The sequence below is a fragment of the Orycteropus afer genome, unplaced genomic scaffold (genome assembly GCF_000298275.1).
Source record: "Orycteropus afer afer isolate SDZICR_OR568_19922 unplaced genomic scaffold, OryAfe1.0 scaffold00036, whole genome shotgun sequence".
NCBI classification, from domain to species: Eukaryota; Metazoa; Chordata; class Mammalia; order Tubulidentata; family Orycteropodidae; genus Orycteropus; species Orycteropus afer.
In genome coordinates this window covers 7,089,385-7,106,774 of record NW_006921623.1, presented here as the reverse complement: position 1 = coordinate 7,106,774, position 17,390 = coordinate 7,089,385, and positions in this window count along the sequence as shown.

Sequence of the window (17,390 nt, the reverse complement as noted above, 5' to 3'; positions counted from 1 at the left end):
AGGCTGAGAGAAAGGAATGACAAGGATTTGGGGAGGGAAAAAAAAAGGCAAATTTATGTGATTTACACAGAGACTCAAATACTATCAAGTTTGGATGAGTCTTAAAGAACTTGAAGCCTACCTCTTCACTTCATTTTTGGACTTCTGCTAAGATAACCCACAGCCATTGAGTTGATTCTGACTCCTACCAACTTGGAAGGAAGATGGGGCAATCTACTTCTGTAGTGATACTGCCTCAGAAACCCAAGGAGGGGTTGCTATGAGTCAGGTCCGACTCGATGGCACATAACAACAACACCAACCCTATAGGACATAATAGAATTGTCCCATAGGGTTTCAAGTCTGTAAATCTTTACAGAAGTGGACTGCCTTATTTTTCTCCCTTGGAGCAAGTGGTGGATTTGAATCATCAACCTTTTGATTAGCAGCCAAATGCCTTAACCACTGTGCCATTAGAGCTTCTCCTATAAAAATATTCCTGGTAAATGGCCATTGAGCTGCTTAAATTTTCCCCAAGGAGAATTTAATACTTATCAGTGTCATAAAGTCTTTACTCAGTTTCCAACTATCCTTATATAATTCTTGACTTTAAAAAAAAAAATGAGATGAAAATATCTGTTTTTACAACCAGTACTCATTGACTCTTGTTCTCATGTTGGAACGATACAGAAAAATGGATTTCCTCTTCCTTAGGAGAGTCCTTCAGGCTTTGGCACAGATCTGTCATACCAATTTTGTGTCTTTTGGTTAAGTATCCTAGTTTATAAGTTCATCATGAGCTAATGTTCCAAGTTCCTTTGCCACACTAGTCACTGTCCTTTGAACAAGTCTTATTTTATATATATCTGAATATGAGAATTACACACAATTCAAATCTTGTTTGACTACCACAGATTAGAACAGGTCTATCCTCTTCTTTCTTCTAGACAATATAATCTTGTTAATGCAAACTAACTGAAGGAATACAAAGTAATAATAATGATAAGAGAGTGTACTTAGTAGAAGTCCTAGAAATATCTTCTGAAGAATGAGGTTGAAATATCATAGAGAAACAGAATGCTCCACCAGGCTGGTGAGTTTCAGAGGAGGGAGCAGGCAATTGACCCTGTTCATGTTTGGAATCCTTCCTTCCTCTTGGGTGATCCCGGAAACCAGAGCTAGGATCAGTGGGGAAGCAGCCCTGTATTAGACGACACAGGTGTGACAAGGTGTTTTGGAGTTACTGATTCACTTTATACATTCTCGATTCTCCCTGCTTTGTACTTCTTTCCTCAGGAGATGTCATGCTGATCGTGGAACAAGGGGTGTTCTTGGGGATGAAGGCCCTGTGCTCCCAAGTGAGTGTTCTCTGTTTACACCCTGGGAATGTTTGGAACCTTCATTTTGATAACATGCATCCCATGCAACCATTTGTTCAATGTCTGACTTTCTTGCTAGACCATGAGCGTAGAGTCTATATTGTATTTCTCATGATCTTGTGCAATAGTGGAGTCCCTGGATAACACAGTTAAGCATTCAGCTACTAACAAAATGGTTGGCAGTTCAAATCTGCAAAGAGGTGCTATGGAAGAAAAACTTAGGGATCTACTTCTGAAAGCTCACAACCATTCAAAACCCTATAGAGCACAATTCTACTCTAAAGCATATTGGGCCACCATGAGTCAGAATTGACTTGATGGCAATTGACTTTTTTTTTTTTTTTTAATCCAGAGTGCCTAGTGCACAGTAGGTACTCAATAAGAAATGTGTTGAACACATGAACAAAGAATGAACCAATGAGTCTCTTAATAGTACTTGTGTCACAATTTTTGATTGATGATCTCTATCCGTCAGTCTATTTGGAAACTCCTGCTACTTGTTTAGTTGCAACGGACAACTCTACATTGTCTAGCCATGTTAAGAGATAAGAAAGAATCGCAAAAAACATAAAATGGTTATAACTGGAGAGAACTTTAGAAATCACCCACAGTGTATTGATAAAATACACTCTCATCTCTAACCAAGTAAATTTCCTTTCTTCCTTTCTTTCCATATCCCAGCTTTACCAAACAATTCTGTTACAAATACTCTTAGCTCCCTTTTTCTATCTCCCTCTGTTGCGTTGTTGTTATCTGCCATCCAGTTAATTCTGACTCATGTCCATTCCATGTGTGCAGAGTAGAACTGCTCCATAGGGTTTTCAAGGCCATGACCTTTCAGAAGCAACTCACCAGGCCTACCTTGTGAGGCATCTCTGGGTGGGTTTGTACCACCATCCTTTGGCTAGTTGTAGAGTGCTTAATAATTTGTGCCACCCAGGGATCGACTCATCTGGAAGAACCCAACTATCTGTTTACTTTGCACCTGCTCCAAAACGGCTTAGCATTGCTGGGGAAAACCATCTTCCCTGTGAAATAGATAACTTGAACTCCAGGAAAGACACTCCCCAGTCCTAGTCTACACTAGTCCTTAGCAATGTTGCTGTAGCAGTCTTTAGGTTCTGCAATTGTGACTGTATTTCTGCTGCCCATTTTAGTGTGTTGTTTCCTTTAAGATGCCCATTTGGGTGACTTATCCCCATGTATATCCTTCTAGATCTGGGCTGGAAAGGATCTTAAGGACCAGCTGATCTAGTACCTTTCAATGTTTTTAAGTGGGACACCTTCTTTTAAGAGAAATCTTCTGTAGAATGCTTATTTATAAAGCAAATGAGAGAGCAGGTGCTCTTGTTGAAGGTACACTGAGGGCCAGAGCCTGTTGACTTGGGCCTGAGGTTGCCCCCTGTGCTCTGAGGCCTCAGCAGAGCCAATGTGAAACCACCCTTCAAGCCTGACAATCTTGCCTTCTAGGTGAGGGGGCAGAGGTCCAGGGAGGTAAAATGATTTGTCCCAGGTCACACAATAGACCCTGAACTCAGAATGTTGTTGTTGTTGTTACGTGCCGTTGAGTCAGACCCGAACTCAACGGCTAAATTTGCTAAATTAGGAGCTCATTCCACCATAGCATGGCTTCTCTTGCTCCACTGATCATTGTTTTTGGCCTCCCTAGACTGACTCTGGTAGCATAGTGGCTAAGACACTTGCCTGCTAACCAGACGGCTGGCGGTTCAAACCCACCAGCCACTCCTCGGAAGGAAGGTTGGGCAATCCTACTTCCGTAGTGATACTGCCTCAGAAACCCAAGGAGGGGTCGCTATGAGTCGGGCCGACTCGACGGCACATAACAACAACAACAACAAGCCTGACTCTAGGATCTCTGGTGGTGTAGTGGTTAAGGCATTTGGCTGCTAACCAAAAGCTTAGTGGTTTGAACCCACAAGCTGCTCTGTGGAAGAAAGATGAGGTGGGTTGCTTCTATAAAGATTTACAGCCTTGGAAACCCAACCTGGGTTGCTATGAGTTGGAATTGACTTGATGGCAGTGAGTTCAGTTTGAGTGTGAGCCTCACTCTGGCTCATAGCAAGCTGTGTTCCTTGAACACCATTGTTTCCTATCTGTCCCCAGAGATCAGTTTCCCCAGCAGACAGACTGGTTCTGTCTGGTCCACACTCACAGGCACTCAGAGGCACTGTGGAACCTCCCACCTCTGTCCTTTTGAGGGATTGAAGCCCAAAGCTTCTTACAAAACTGTCTTCTGAGGGCCCCTTGGCTGTCCTGTTTGTAAAATCGTTCACAGTCAGCCTTGCCTTTCATTTCCTTAATCTTAAATTGCATCAAAAAGGGAGAGATTAGAGGTAAAACCTCAATAAAGGACTGAACAAAAGCCTGCTCCCACATTGGATTCTCACACCTAGCTCTGCCTTTCTCCCCTCCCTCTTGTCTGCCAGACTGAGTGTATGAACCTCTATTTTTTTTTTTTTTTTTAACTTAGATTAAAACACTATTTAGAAAAGGCCCACAAGTTTGAAGCCACCTCTGGTTCATACATTAAACATCAAATGTACATTAACTGTGAATTATGGTCATGAAAAGTAAATCCTTTAATACCGTCTCTGTGTTCCACCACTGAAGCTTAGCATTAATGTCCTCTTTGCAACTCAGTCAATGGATGGACTTCTTATTTTCCAGCTTTCACCACCAGGCAGGCTTTCCTCTCTGAGCAACTATGAACACAGCTGTGTGAAAAGATTGTGAGGAAATTTAAGCTCTGAAGCAGATCTGCCTGGGTGGGATGAACCATTTATTTCCATTGGGCAGGTGGCCCACCTTGTGTGGGATGTCACTATAAAAACTAGTTGCTGTAGAGTTGTTGATCCCATGTAAGGCAGAGGGGAACTGTGTGCTCCGTAGGGTTTTCATGGCTGATTTTCAGAAGTAGATGGCCAGGTCTTTCTTCTGAAGTGCCTCTGGGTGGACTTGAACCTCCACCATTTCTGTTAGCAGCTGAGCATGTTAACTGTTTGCGCCACCCATCTACTTCAGGATGCCACTGAAACACTTATGTAAACCTCCTTTGGCTCAGTTGAGCTGTAGTTGTTAGGAAGGTATCTAAAGAGTATCCAGATCCAGTTAGTAAGCAGCAATCCTGGGAATGGAGAACCGAGTTGCACATGGAAGGTTTCTCTTCCGGAAGAAAAGGGACGTAAGACTTGTTCAGAAGCCAGCTACCACGAGTACAGTAGGGTGATGATGACCAATACTGGATTTTGGTGTGGAAGTCAAGCTATTGCATCACTGGCTTTTGGTCTGACACTTTGTGAGGAATCAGGATGAGAAGCAAAGCACAGGGGACAAATATATCCAAATGCTTACTCTTTTTTTTTTTGGTTTTTTATTTTTTATTTTTTATTTATTTATTTAATTTTATTTTTTATAAATGCTTACTCTTATATGAAGAACTATTTTCCTTTAAAACTGGAGGAGCTCTCCCACAGTTGAGCAAAGATGCAAATGCCCTGCAAAGGCTTTTGCTACCTTCCGATCTAAAGCCTGGAAGGCCGGAAGTGTGCTGGAGTTGTGGGCAAGCCTTAGTAGGTTTTGAAACAAAATTAGGAAAGTCAGAACACATTACTTCTGCTCCAACCGGGGTTAAAAGACAAGATTAGATAAAGTAGAGATAATGATGGAAAATGATTTTAAAAAGCATTGAATTGCATTTCAGTGTTTATGCACCTTTAAAGCTTGCAGTAAATTGCACATGTTATTTAAATACATTCTTTAATATTTATGCTTTGTTGTTTTAATAAAGACTTCTATTTTTAAATGAAAATGCATAATTAAGTGGAACAGAATATTTTCATCTTTGACGTGCTTAATCATGCCTATGGGAAGCTTTAAGTTGTTCAAATTACAAAGACATAGTCCAGATACTACCATGTACATAATAACTGTGTGTGCCCAGTAGGTGCTCAATAAAGTTTTGATGATTAATTATTACATGCCTGGCCCTGGGTCAAGTTCTGGGCAAACAAGGGAGAGAAAAAGAGACAAGATCTCTACTCTCATGAAGCTCATAGTACAGTGGGGAGTCAGACATTAATCAGTTCTACAGGTGGTGTATATATACTTACAAATTGAGATCATTTATCAAGAGGAATCAGAACATGTCCTCACTGGCTGGAGAGATGGACAGAACAGAAATGGCTTCTCTGAAGATGATGGTTGAGCTAGGATCTGAGGGCTAAGTGACATATCACAGGGTAAAGAGAGAGGGCAAGAGTGTCCTGAACAGAGCAAACAGTATGCCCAAAAGCTTTGTGGTAGGAAAGAACATGGTGCATTTTTCAGAACTGAAAGAAGGCAAGAGTGACTGGCATGGCCACAATGCAGGTTGCTGTAGACAGGCTGTCCAGCTGGGCTGGGGATCCATGAGCAGGGTGCTGAAATTCAGCTCAACTCCATTTGCCAAGCAGTGTCCCTGATGAGATGTTGCATCAGCCAGAAGAAAGAGTGTATTTTTCTGAGTGGGCAGTCCCTTTATGTAGTTCCTTCTAAAGTGGGGAGCTCTGGTGGCGTAGTTTCTAAGGCATTTGACTGCTAACCAGAATGCTGGCAGTTCAAACCCACCAGCTACTCCTCGGAAGGAAGGTTGGGGAATCTATTTCCATAGTGACCCACCTCGGAAGCCTAAGGAGGGGGTCGCTGTGAGTCAGATCCTCCTCGAAGCCAGTGAGCTTTGTTTTTGGTTTCTAAAGTGCTCTGAATGCTATCTGACCCTGCTGCAGCATAGCAAGGGAGGGGAAGAGTGAGACCAGGTAAGGCTGGAAAGGTATCAGGGGCTGAAACATAGGACTTGGAGCCCATGTTAAGGATTTGAGCTTAAGAACAATGAGAAGCTAATGAAGGGTTTTAAGTGTCTGTGTGAGTGATGAACAGATTTGCATTTTGAAAAGATCACTCTGGTTGCAGTGTGGAAAACTGATTAGAGGAGCATCACAGTGGAAGGGGGCTGTGGATTTGGGCAGAAGATCATGAATTTGGTCTTGGACTACTAAATTTAATGTGTCTTGAAAGCATCCAGGTGAGGTATTAAGTAGGCAGTTGGTTCAAACAAACTGCATATGCAATACTTAGTTTTTAATTGTCATAACCCCAGGGCACTGGCCACAGGACATGTAGCAATTTAATCTTTGGGCCAATAGGGAAAGAGAAGGAAGCTAACTATAGACTGAGCAGGGGGCAGTGGTTATTCAGTGGTAGAATTCTCACCCATATGGGACCAGGTTGAAACCATAATAGAACATGGGAATGGCACAGGGCTGGGTAGCATTTCATTCCACTGTTCACAGGGTGGCCGAGAGTTGGGGGCCAACTTGACAGCAGCTAAAACCAGTAACACTATCAATGGGCAGGATGAGGACCAGTGGAGTCTACCCCAATGGTAAGGCTAACTCTCAAGTGCAGGTTCCCCAGGGTCCAAATCAGTGTCCCAGTGAGCAAAGGGACTCGGGCAGATTCAGCTCAGCACTGGAGGGTTCAGGCAGAGGTGATAGGTTGATGGTGACATGTTGCTTCTCCTGATGCAAATGGTAGTGCTTTAGAGATTTTAGATATGCTCCAAGTCATGACCAAGGGTTGTTGTTGTTGTTGTTATGTGCCGTCGAGTCGGCCCCGACTCATAGCGACCCCTCCTTGGGTTTCCGAGGCAGTATCACTACAGAAGTAGGATTGCCCAACCTTCCTTCTGAGGAGTGGCTGGTGGGTTTGAACCGCCAGCCTTCTTTCTGGTTAGCAGTCAAGTGCTTTAGCCACTATGCTACCAGAGCTCCAAGGGTAGGGTGGATATTAAGATTAAGTTCAGTTTATTTGGAAAAAGGACTGATAAAGGACAGATTAGTTTTAAAATATTAAAATAGGGATTCAGGGCAAGGTAACAGTCCCAGAAGAGGAAAAAAGTACAAGCCCAGAACTGGAAAGAATCTAGCATGCTCTTTGGAACACAAGCTGGGCATTGTTGAGTGTGTTAGACTGGGTTCTCTAGAGAAGCAAAACCAGTAAAGCTGAGAGAGAAAGAGAGAGAGAAATATATATTAGGAAAATGGCTCACACACTTATAGAAGCTGGCAAGTCCCAAGTTCTTGGATCAAAGTCAAGCTGGAGGACTTCCCTGACTCACGCAGCGAGGGCTGAGGAGCTCAAGGTTGGCAGGCAGTATCTGGCTGTTGACTCCAAAGAATGACAAATCCAAGATCTCCAGGCTGAATGGTGGATTGTTCGCTCACGGACAGTTCTAGGCAGAATCCTGATCCACAGAAAAATGTCCCTTTGCCCAGGATGTTCATAAATATACTGGAAGCAGGCCACACCCCTAGGGAAACTCCCTTTCAATGGATTGGCTGCTCAAAACATATACATCTTATCCCATCATTGGAACAACCCACATCACAATTGCTTAAACCACATGGAATTGTGGTCCAGCCAAGTGGACACACAGCTCCAACTATCACAGTGGGAAAAGGTTAATCTCAGTGGATATACAGATTACTCATAATATTTATTCCTGGACGTACTGGCTACCCAGTGTGAGGAAGCAAAACCAATTATACACCCCCAAATTAGATGGGGTGGGGCCCCCAATAAACTATAAGGCTCAGTCAGAACAGGCTCAGGAATTAGGAAGGTGTGAGTCTGCAAGCTGAAAGTTTTCAATACCTGTAGGTGGGCAGAGGAGGGTTCAGAGTAATAAGATCAGGGGCTTTCTGAATATAAACCTATAAATTATAATGAATACCATTTCAGGTCAGGTGCTAGATGCTCTAAAAGCTCCATCAAGTTTGTGTCCAGGGGCCAAGATGTGTGTGTGTGTGTGTGTGTGTGTGTGTATGTGTGAATGCATGCACGTCTGTCCTCTTCTTTATCAAGCTGGAATAAATTTTTCAGGGGTAAAGAACAAGTTGGGATCACCTAGTCCAAAGAAGAGAAGGCCAACAAACTAAATCACAAGCAGGCGTTCAGTCCAACTTCATAGCAGCAGATAGAACATAAACTAAACTTACTACTGTTAACAATAATGCCAAACACTTTTAAGCATTTTATACAAATCAGTTAATTTAATGATCACAATAATCCCCGGAGGTCAATTATTATTAGGCACACTTTACAGATAGGAAAACTAAAGCATAGCTCTGGAAGTTAAGTTACTTGCCCAAAGTCACACAGCTAATAAGGGTTCCAACCAAGATTCAAATCCAGACAGTCTACTCCAGAGCCCTTATGCTTAATGTTGATTTCCTGCTGACAATGATGAAAACATCTGCAAAGTTGTCAAAGCGATTTTAAAGAAATGGTTTTAAAATTCTCCAACTGCTGGATTCTAGAATTCATTTGAATCAATCCCATTTTCCTTTTCTCCTAGGGAAATCTGTCTCATGAGGGATAACTGAAGATTGGAGGGTATGCTAGAGAAGACAATCTGCAAGAAAAATAATATTCTGATGTCTAAGAAGTGAGCCTGTGACTAAGGCTGGCAGGGCAGTGGTGATCTTAGGCATGAAATCCTAGAGCTCCTGGCCACATCTCATTGCAGGTCTTGGCTCCATGCAAGTTCCTACTTTTGAATCATCATTAGCCTCTTGGCTCACTGAGAAACAGATGTGGTGATCACATCTGTATTCATTGCTCGACAACAGTGTGTTACACTCATCTCTTTAAATGACAGCCCTGGACTTGTTGCACTGCCTGTATTCTTGCCAGAAACTTTTCCATAGTGGATCACAGAATATTAACATTTATTGTGAATTGTTTAGAGTGAATGAACTATTTGGTGCAGCTTAAACTACCAGGAAGCTTATAGGTCCACAGCTTCATTATACCAGAGGACTTTGTCTGGCTTAACATTCATATCTGCCTTCCCAGTTCCAATCTAATTCACTCCAGACATGCTAGGTGATTCTAGAGAGAAACAAATTCTTTCCGGTTTACTCACCAGGCCAGTTATTGGACAGATGAACAAAAAGCAAATGAATCTAGCTACTGTGAAGTCCATTGTGACTCATAGCAACTCCAAGTGTGTCAGAATAGAACTGTGCTCCATAGGGATTTCAATGGCTGATTTTTCAGAAGTGAATCACCAGGCCTTCCTTCCAAGGTGCCTCTGAGTGGACTTGAATTGCTGAACTCTTGGTTAGAAGCAAGCACAATAATCATTTGTACCCTGTAGGGATTCTACTAGGCAGACAGGCTCCTGGTATTGCTCAGCTGATGGCTCCTCTCCCTGGACCCTACACCTGCGTTTTCTGGACTCTTAGCCTTTCTCTAGCAATTCAGCCATGGTGCAGCAGCATCTCCAAGCCTTACCTTCTCCTGAAAAGATCAGATTACTTCTTTTGATACAGAGAAAATGGACATGCAGTTATGACAGACATGCAACTTGGTAGAGGAGTCATTCTATCAGGCCACGTTAAGGAACCAAATCAATCGTACTGAAAGAGTTTTTGTCCATGTGGTGTTTCTTTCTATTTTGATTTTTCTTCCTGGTTAAAGAGATAGGAAGAGAGAGAAGTACAGGGAAAGCAACTGGGTAGACCCAATCTTCACTTTCCTTATAAGATATATTTGTCCATGATGTTTCAGAAGAGAAGCAAAATCTACCTGGATGGTTAGAAGTCCTCTATTGGAGCCAAGTCAAGACATCCAAATTAGAAAATAAGAGCTAATTGAAGTCACCCACTGAGAATCATAATGTGGTGGAAAATCTGAGGCTGTGAGGGGAATGTGGTCATTCTCCTTCCAACCTGCCATTTTCATTTTACCTTCATGTGTTCTCTCTTTAGATGAACAAACTCAATCAAAGGTTAAGAGGGATGAGCTGAGATTAGACAGAGTTTGGGACGTAGCTGATGTACTATTGACTTCATCTCTACTTCCAGTATAGACATCTAGGGAAATCCCATGGGGTGGAAAGATTCATTTGTCCTTTATATAAACAAAACACAAAACACTCTTGGAGATATAAAGTAATGAGCTCTGAGAAGATCTAATCTGGTGGACTCACACCTGTCACACCTAAAACATTTCCTCTAAGTTTCTTCTTTTTATCTCCAATCTAGTCATCATGCCTACTATTTAGTGATTCTTCTGGGCTCAGAGAAAAATAAATAAATAGAAAAAGATTCCTTCTTCCTCATATTTTAATTCCTAGAGAAAGCCTTTGCATTTTGAAAGGAACTGTCCTAAAATCAAGAGAAGATAAAATGGAAATAAAGAAAATACAAAAATGTATAAGGCTATGCAGGCTTAAAACACAGATTACTGTATGACAAATAATGACACTAATTATTGGGCCACAACTTGTCTGTCAGTTTGCTGTGCTGTGATGGCTGGTATGTTGCTCTGATGTTGGAACCATTCATATTTCAAATACCAGTACGGTCACCCATGATGGATGGACTGATTTCAGTGAACCTTCCAGACTAAGAAGAAAGGCCTGGTAATCCTACTTCCTAAAATTAGCCAATGAAAGCCCTACGGATCACAACAGAATATTGTCCAATGCTTGATAGAGGGCCAATGAAAATGAGGGAAGCCCTTAATAAGATGAATTGATACAATAGCCACAATAATGGGCTCATATCAGAGATCACGAAGATGGAGCAGGACCAGGTCACATTTCATTTTGTTTTACATAAGGTTGCCATGAGGTGGAGCTGACTGGACAGCAATTAACAACAATAACAATTATTGGGCAGGGGAGCCTACCTTCATTCTACACCCTGTCTTAGGAGTCTACCTAGAGACCTGCTTTTTTTTTTTTTTTTTTTTGTTCTGGAGATGTTTCTCATCTCAGTTCTGGGGACAAAGTCCTAGTCTGGTAAAAGTCTGGAAGATCCTTACAACTGCTATTGGAAAGGTGAGTTGCCAGCCCATCCCTGAGGAGTAGGGCATGCCTCAACTTCCTCTAGGATCCCACTAGTGTGGAGTTGATGTGAACAGTGTAGACAAACCATCTGCCATAGGAAAGGGCTAAAGGGGCATCCACAAATTTTGGCAGTGTCCATAAAACTCTAAACCAAAATAAGACAAAGTTTGAGTTCATGCCGCTAGTTCAGTTTTTCTAGCTTCTCCTCTTTTGCAGGCATCAGGTACATTGCAGACAGGGAAACTGTGTTTCAGAAATAACACCTGTCAAGGACGGCAGGCACCACCCCCTACCCCCACCCTGTCAGCACCAAATGGTCTTAATTAACTTTGGACATTTCCACACCTCACACTTTATTTCTGAATGTTATTGAAAGTTGTCAGAACTTGTCTCACTTTTTTCTTTTATTATTAATGTGTAAATACAATGCCTCAGGAGTGTTACTAAAACACAGAATCTAATCCCAGGAGATTAATTTATGAACGCAGCATAGGGTGAAGTTACATCCTGGTGACTGTAAATTGATGTTGGTAAGAGCCACCAGCATCAACCTCTCCAAACTCACAGGGATCCAGAAGGCCAAGGGGCTGGCAACAGGGAGGGAAAGGGGGAGAGCTGGATTCTGCTGGATTTTTTTTTTTTTTTTTTTTTTCCGAGACACTTCCAGGACACAGGACCTTGGGTTCTCCTTGGCAGGGAAGAGGAAAGTAAGGTCACCTTTCTCTCCTGGTGAAGCAGTGCCCCCTGCAAGTTTGTCCATCAATCAGCCAATTCCATGGGCATTTTATTGAGCACTTAAGCTACAACAATCTACACTTGGCTCTATGGAGATCAAAACAAGCAAAGTGATAGTTACTGCTTGGGATAACTTTACCTCCCTGGGGGCTGAGGAGTAGAGTCAAACATAGGCACTTGGAACTTGGAAAACAAAGATAGACTCTGCATTATGGGGTTGTGGGCTGCAAATTTTATGTGCTGTAGATTCAGTAAAGGGCAGTTAATGTGGGCTGGATTGGGAGGATAAGTCCTTGGGTAGGAGGAGTTGCTAGGATGGGAAACACTGACCCCAAGCATAGGGTATGAAGTTAAAGATAGGCTTCCTCATGGCTCTTCCTGAAACACAGAAGTAGCTTGTGGTTATTGCCTTGATAGCTTCATATTCACAGAAGAGCTGAGGCCAGGCATCTGGTGGGGAGGACTAACACATTGTTTAGAAGTTTTGCTCTCTACAGCTTGAGACAGCAACACGAGTCCATCCTGATCTAGAGAAGGCAGCTAAGGGACCCCTGGACCATTATCACTCCTTACAACTGAGGAGGCAAAGCCCTCTGAATCTGGAGATGAAGACAGAAGAGGCAGCCCTAAGCCTCCTTAGCCCAAAGCCAAAGAAGGAAAGGCGCCAGGGGCAGAGTTACCAACAGCTTGGTGGTTCAATTGAGCAGTGCTGGGCTCCTGGGACCGCCAGGTGGTGGTGGGGGAGCTGGGCCATCCATCCTCCACCTCCTAAGATTTGCTGTCTTTTCCAAGAACCGGGGACAAGTAGCCTAAGCCACCCTGAGAAAGTCCCTGTGATGGGCGGGGACACCCGTGCTCAAGGCTGGGATTTCGTTTGTGCCCATTCCCGGAGTATGCAGCCCTCTCTCCCTACCGCACAACACTTTCGCAGGAGAAGCGGGAGCTGCTGGACAGGCGCCAGCCTCGCCTCCAGCCTCCACGTTTCTGCCTGCCGCCCCACACTGCGCAGCTCCGGTGCCCGGGCTGGTACGCGTTCCGAGCTGCGCTCTCTCGAAGCGCGGGCCTGAGGTCGCCCGGGTCTTCCTTCCCAGGGCTGGGGAGGTGGGCGCGGCAGAGATGGGTGGGCTCTCTCAGTTCCTCTCTCCTCCACCAAAGGTACAAAAATAGATGGCAGCCTCTCCGCAGAGTGCTCATTACGGAGGGAAGAGCCGGCGGCCGCGGCAGCAGGAGCCAGCGCCTGGTGGCCTGCGCGCCCCGCCCGGCCGCAGCCTCCTCTCCTCTCCTCTCCCCCCTCCGCCCCATCATAGGGTAATCACTGTCAGGCTGTTGACAGGTCCCGGGGAGTGGTTGCAGGGCATGAGCAGGCTGGACCTGCAACACTGATTAGAAACACCAGCGAAGCCGCATGCTGATTCAGGAGGAACAGAAAAGCTTCTCGCTTGCTCTTTCTCCTTTCTTTTTTCAGCGCGTCTCTCCCTCGCTCTGTGAAGTCCACAGAGACAGCTCCAGCGAACGGAGGCAGCTCCCTCCTTGCACCTACACTCCCACACTCTAGCTGCTAGGCTTGCTTACAGACCGCTAGGCCTGTGTCCACACCACCCTCCAGGGCGTGGTCAGACCTTGCAAAGAGTCGTTGCAGTTCCTGAGAGAGGATCCTGGTGGGGAACGGGTGAGGGCTGGCTGGCTAAGGGGGAAAGGAACGGGAGTCCCTTCTCTTTCTAGGAATTTAGAACCCAGAGAAAGCTGGGTCCAGCTCTGCTCTTTACAAAAACCAAAAAGCACTGCCATTGAGTCAGATCTGACTCATAGTGACCCCTTCTTGGGTTTCTGAGACAGTGTTACTAGGGAAGTAGATTTCCCAATCTTCCTTCTGAGGAGTGGCTGGTGGGTTTGAACCTCCAGCCTTCTGGTTAGCAGTCAGATGCCTTAGGCACTAAGTAACCAGAGCTCCCCAAATAGTATATTTCAATCTGACTTTCTTCCCCCAGGTTTAGCTCTGAGTGTGTGTGATATCCCAGAAGGGGCACGTCTCAAATCCAGTGCTCCCTCTATTCCAGCAAGGGCAGAGGAAGATTCAAGGTCTCTGTGTTTTGGAAGTAGGGCAGATTATGGCCTCCTCTATCCTGCTCTCTTCTCCCCTCTCACCTGTCACTTCCTGGGTGTCCTGACTACCTAGTACCCCCACCATGCATAGACACTGTACTCCAAATCACTGACTAGCCAAAGGGTGGACTGAGCCTCCCGCTTCCCAAGCTGGTAACAGTGTCAGGAGGCAGAGGAATGAGGTGTGTGATGCTGTGCACATAGTAGGTGTTGAGCAAACACGCTAGCACATGATCCACATGAACCATCTATGTCTTTGGTCTCCCTGGTTGCTGGGGAAGTGAGATTCACAGCAGCAAACCATCAGCTGGGTAGACAGAGGTCGTGGCCCCAGCAGCTCAGCCCCATTAGCTGGGCTGGTGGGAGGCAGCCAGTGCTTTTGAGGGCTCAGACAATCCCAGCGATTGAAGGGCTGCTCTTTGGAGCTGCTACCAAACTAATCTCAGGCCAGCAGCCGTCCCTTTCCTTCAGTCCCAGCCCACTCACTGGCTCTGCTCTTCAGAAAAGGCCCACCACCTCCTCCTGAGGCTGTGGATTAACCCTTTAGAACTGGGTTTTGTTTGCAGAGCTCTCTCCAAAGCTGAGGGAGCCTCTGGAGTCTCCTGGTCTTGCTGCTTGTTGACTAGGGGGATCCGTGAGGTCAGATGGTATTGGCAGTGGTTCGTCCCCTGGCCCCAGATACACACTCAGTCTGGGAGTCTGCCAGGAAATTCTCACATGGCCCAGTCTGTCCTTCCCTGCCTTTCCCAGCCCTGCAGGGCACAGTGACTGAGGCGTTTTCCTAAAGCTCAGCCCTAACTTAGTTAAGGAGCCTCACTTAACTAGGCTCGGAGGGCAGGGCACTGGCACCACCATCTCCCCAGTAGGGGAAATGCAGTGCTCGTAGGTTCAGAATCCAGTGGTTTTGGGCCAAATACTCTTCCCTTAAACCAGTTACACACCATGAGACCCCATGTGTGTCAGAGTAGAACTGTGTTCCATAGGGCTTTCAATGGCCAATTTTAGGGAAGTAGATCACCAGCCCCTTCTTCCAAGGTGCCTCTGGGTGGACTTGAGTCTCCAACCTTTCCTTTAGCAGCTGAACATATTATTTGCACCACCAAGGGACTCCCACCTTTCCCATTACCATAACTAAAACAGCCTCATTTGCACCACTGAGATTCTGCCTTAGTTTCCTATTTAGCACTCCAGCCTCATCAGCCTCCTCTCCAGCCCTTTCCTACACCCATTCCAAGTTGCTGAGTCTGTCCTTTTTGGCTTCCTGATGCCCTGGGGTCATGCTCTGACTGGGATGACTATCCAGAGCCACAGTCATACTGTCTATCTGCCTTCAAGGTTTTCTGCTGCCAGTTTCCACTATGCTGGGTGCCCCCTCCCTTTGAGTACCAACCATAGCCTGAATCATGCCTAAATCTCACTTCCCTTTCCCAAATAGCCCAGTTTACTTCCTAGAGCCTGTCAGGCCCCCTGTACTATCTCTTCAGCTTGATGGAGAATAAGGAAAAGGCTCGTGAGTTTTACTGCTCCTTCTCTATCCAGGTGTCTTGAGTGTAACCTTTCAGCTATCCTCTCACTTAGGCTGGGTACGTTTTCATTCTGTAACCCTGACACATGAGGCTTTTCTTGGAGAATCTGGAAGTGATCATGATTGAAATCTAGGGTAATGACATTACTTAATTTGGTGCTTTCTCTGAGCCAGATGCTCTTCCAGCACTAAGGATAACAAAGATGAAAATAGAAGGCTCTACATGTTCTCAAAAAGATTTCCTCTGGGGTGAGAACCAGGAAAACGAGCCGGTATTTCATGCAATTATACATATGATGCAATATGATAGGAGCGATAAGAGAGGCATATTCTAGAAGAATAGGGAGTCTCAGGTAACATCTTGCCTTGTTGTTTTTAGATACCATTGAGTTGGTTCTTACTCATAGCAACCCTATGTACAGCAGAACGGAATACTGACTGATCCTGTGCTGTCCTCACAATTGCTGCTATGCTTGACGCAATGTGTGGCAGCTACTGTGTCTATCCATCTCATTGAGGATCTTCCTCTTTTTCACTGACCTTCTACTTTACCAAGCATGATACCCTTCTCTAAGAAATGGTTCCTCCTGATGACCAAAGTATGAGAGACAGTCTCACCATTCTCACTTCTAAGGAGCATGTGGAAAGTACTGCCTCCAAGATAGATTTGCTCATTCTTCTGGCGGTCTATGGTATATTCTTCACCAACACCCCATTATTCAAATGCATTAATTCTCCTTTGGTTTCTCTTATTCATTATTCAACTTTCACATGCATATGAGGCGATTGAAAATACCAAGGCTTGAGTCAGGTGCAACTTAGTCTTTCAAGTGACACTAATGCTGTTTAACACTTTAAGAGGACTTTTGCAGCATATTTGTCCAGTGCAATAACTTGTTTGATTTCTTTATTATTATTATTTTAATGCATTTTATTGAAATATAATTTATGTACAGTGAAATACACAAAACTAAAGTGATAAAGCAGTCAGCCGCAGGGATCCAGGTGAAGAGAGGGAACTCAGGCATGCCCAAAGCAGCAGGGAAGGAGAGTGGGAGAAAGGGGATAAAAAAGCCAGGAACCCAGACAGAGGAGGAGTCAGCCGCAGGGATCCAGGTGAGGAGAAGGAACTCAGGTATGCCCAAAGAAGCAGGGTGAGAGAGTGGGAGAAAGGGGATTAAAAGGCCCAGGAATCCGGACAGAGGAGGAGTCAGTCATAGGGACCCAAGTAAGGGTGGTACGAGAGGTTTCCAACAGGGAGACAAACTTTTCTGTCAGTTTGTCCTACCATGGTGACATATTGATATGAGTTTTGAGGCTGAGTCACTGGTGTTTCAAACCCAGCGGGATGCACATGGTGCACAGTTATCAGCCCATCTTACAGACTGAGCCAGACTAGGAAGAAGGAAGAGGCCATCCACTTCTCAAAGAATTGGCCAAGGAAAACCTTATGAATAGTAAAGATACACTGTTTGATACATTACCCCGCAACTTTATGAATAGTCTGCTTAGGTTAGAAGGCTCTCAGAATAGGACTGGGAAAGAGCTGCATCATCTGACTAAACCCAGCCTTACTCATATGGATAAGGTAAAGCTTTCAAAACCTCCATTTGCTGATGTGGCACAACTCAAATTGAAGAGAAACAGCTGCAGACATCCATTAATCATCGGGACACGGAATGTATGAAGTACACATCTAGGAAAATTGGAAGTTGTCAAAAATGAAATGGAACATATAAAGATTGATATCCTC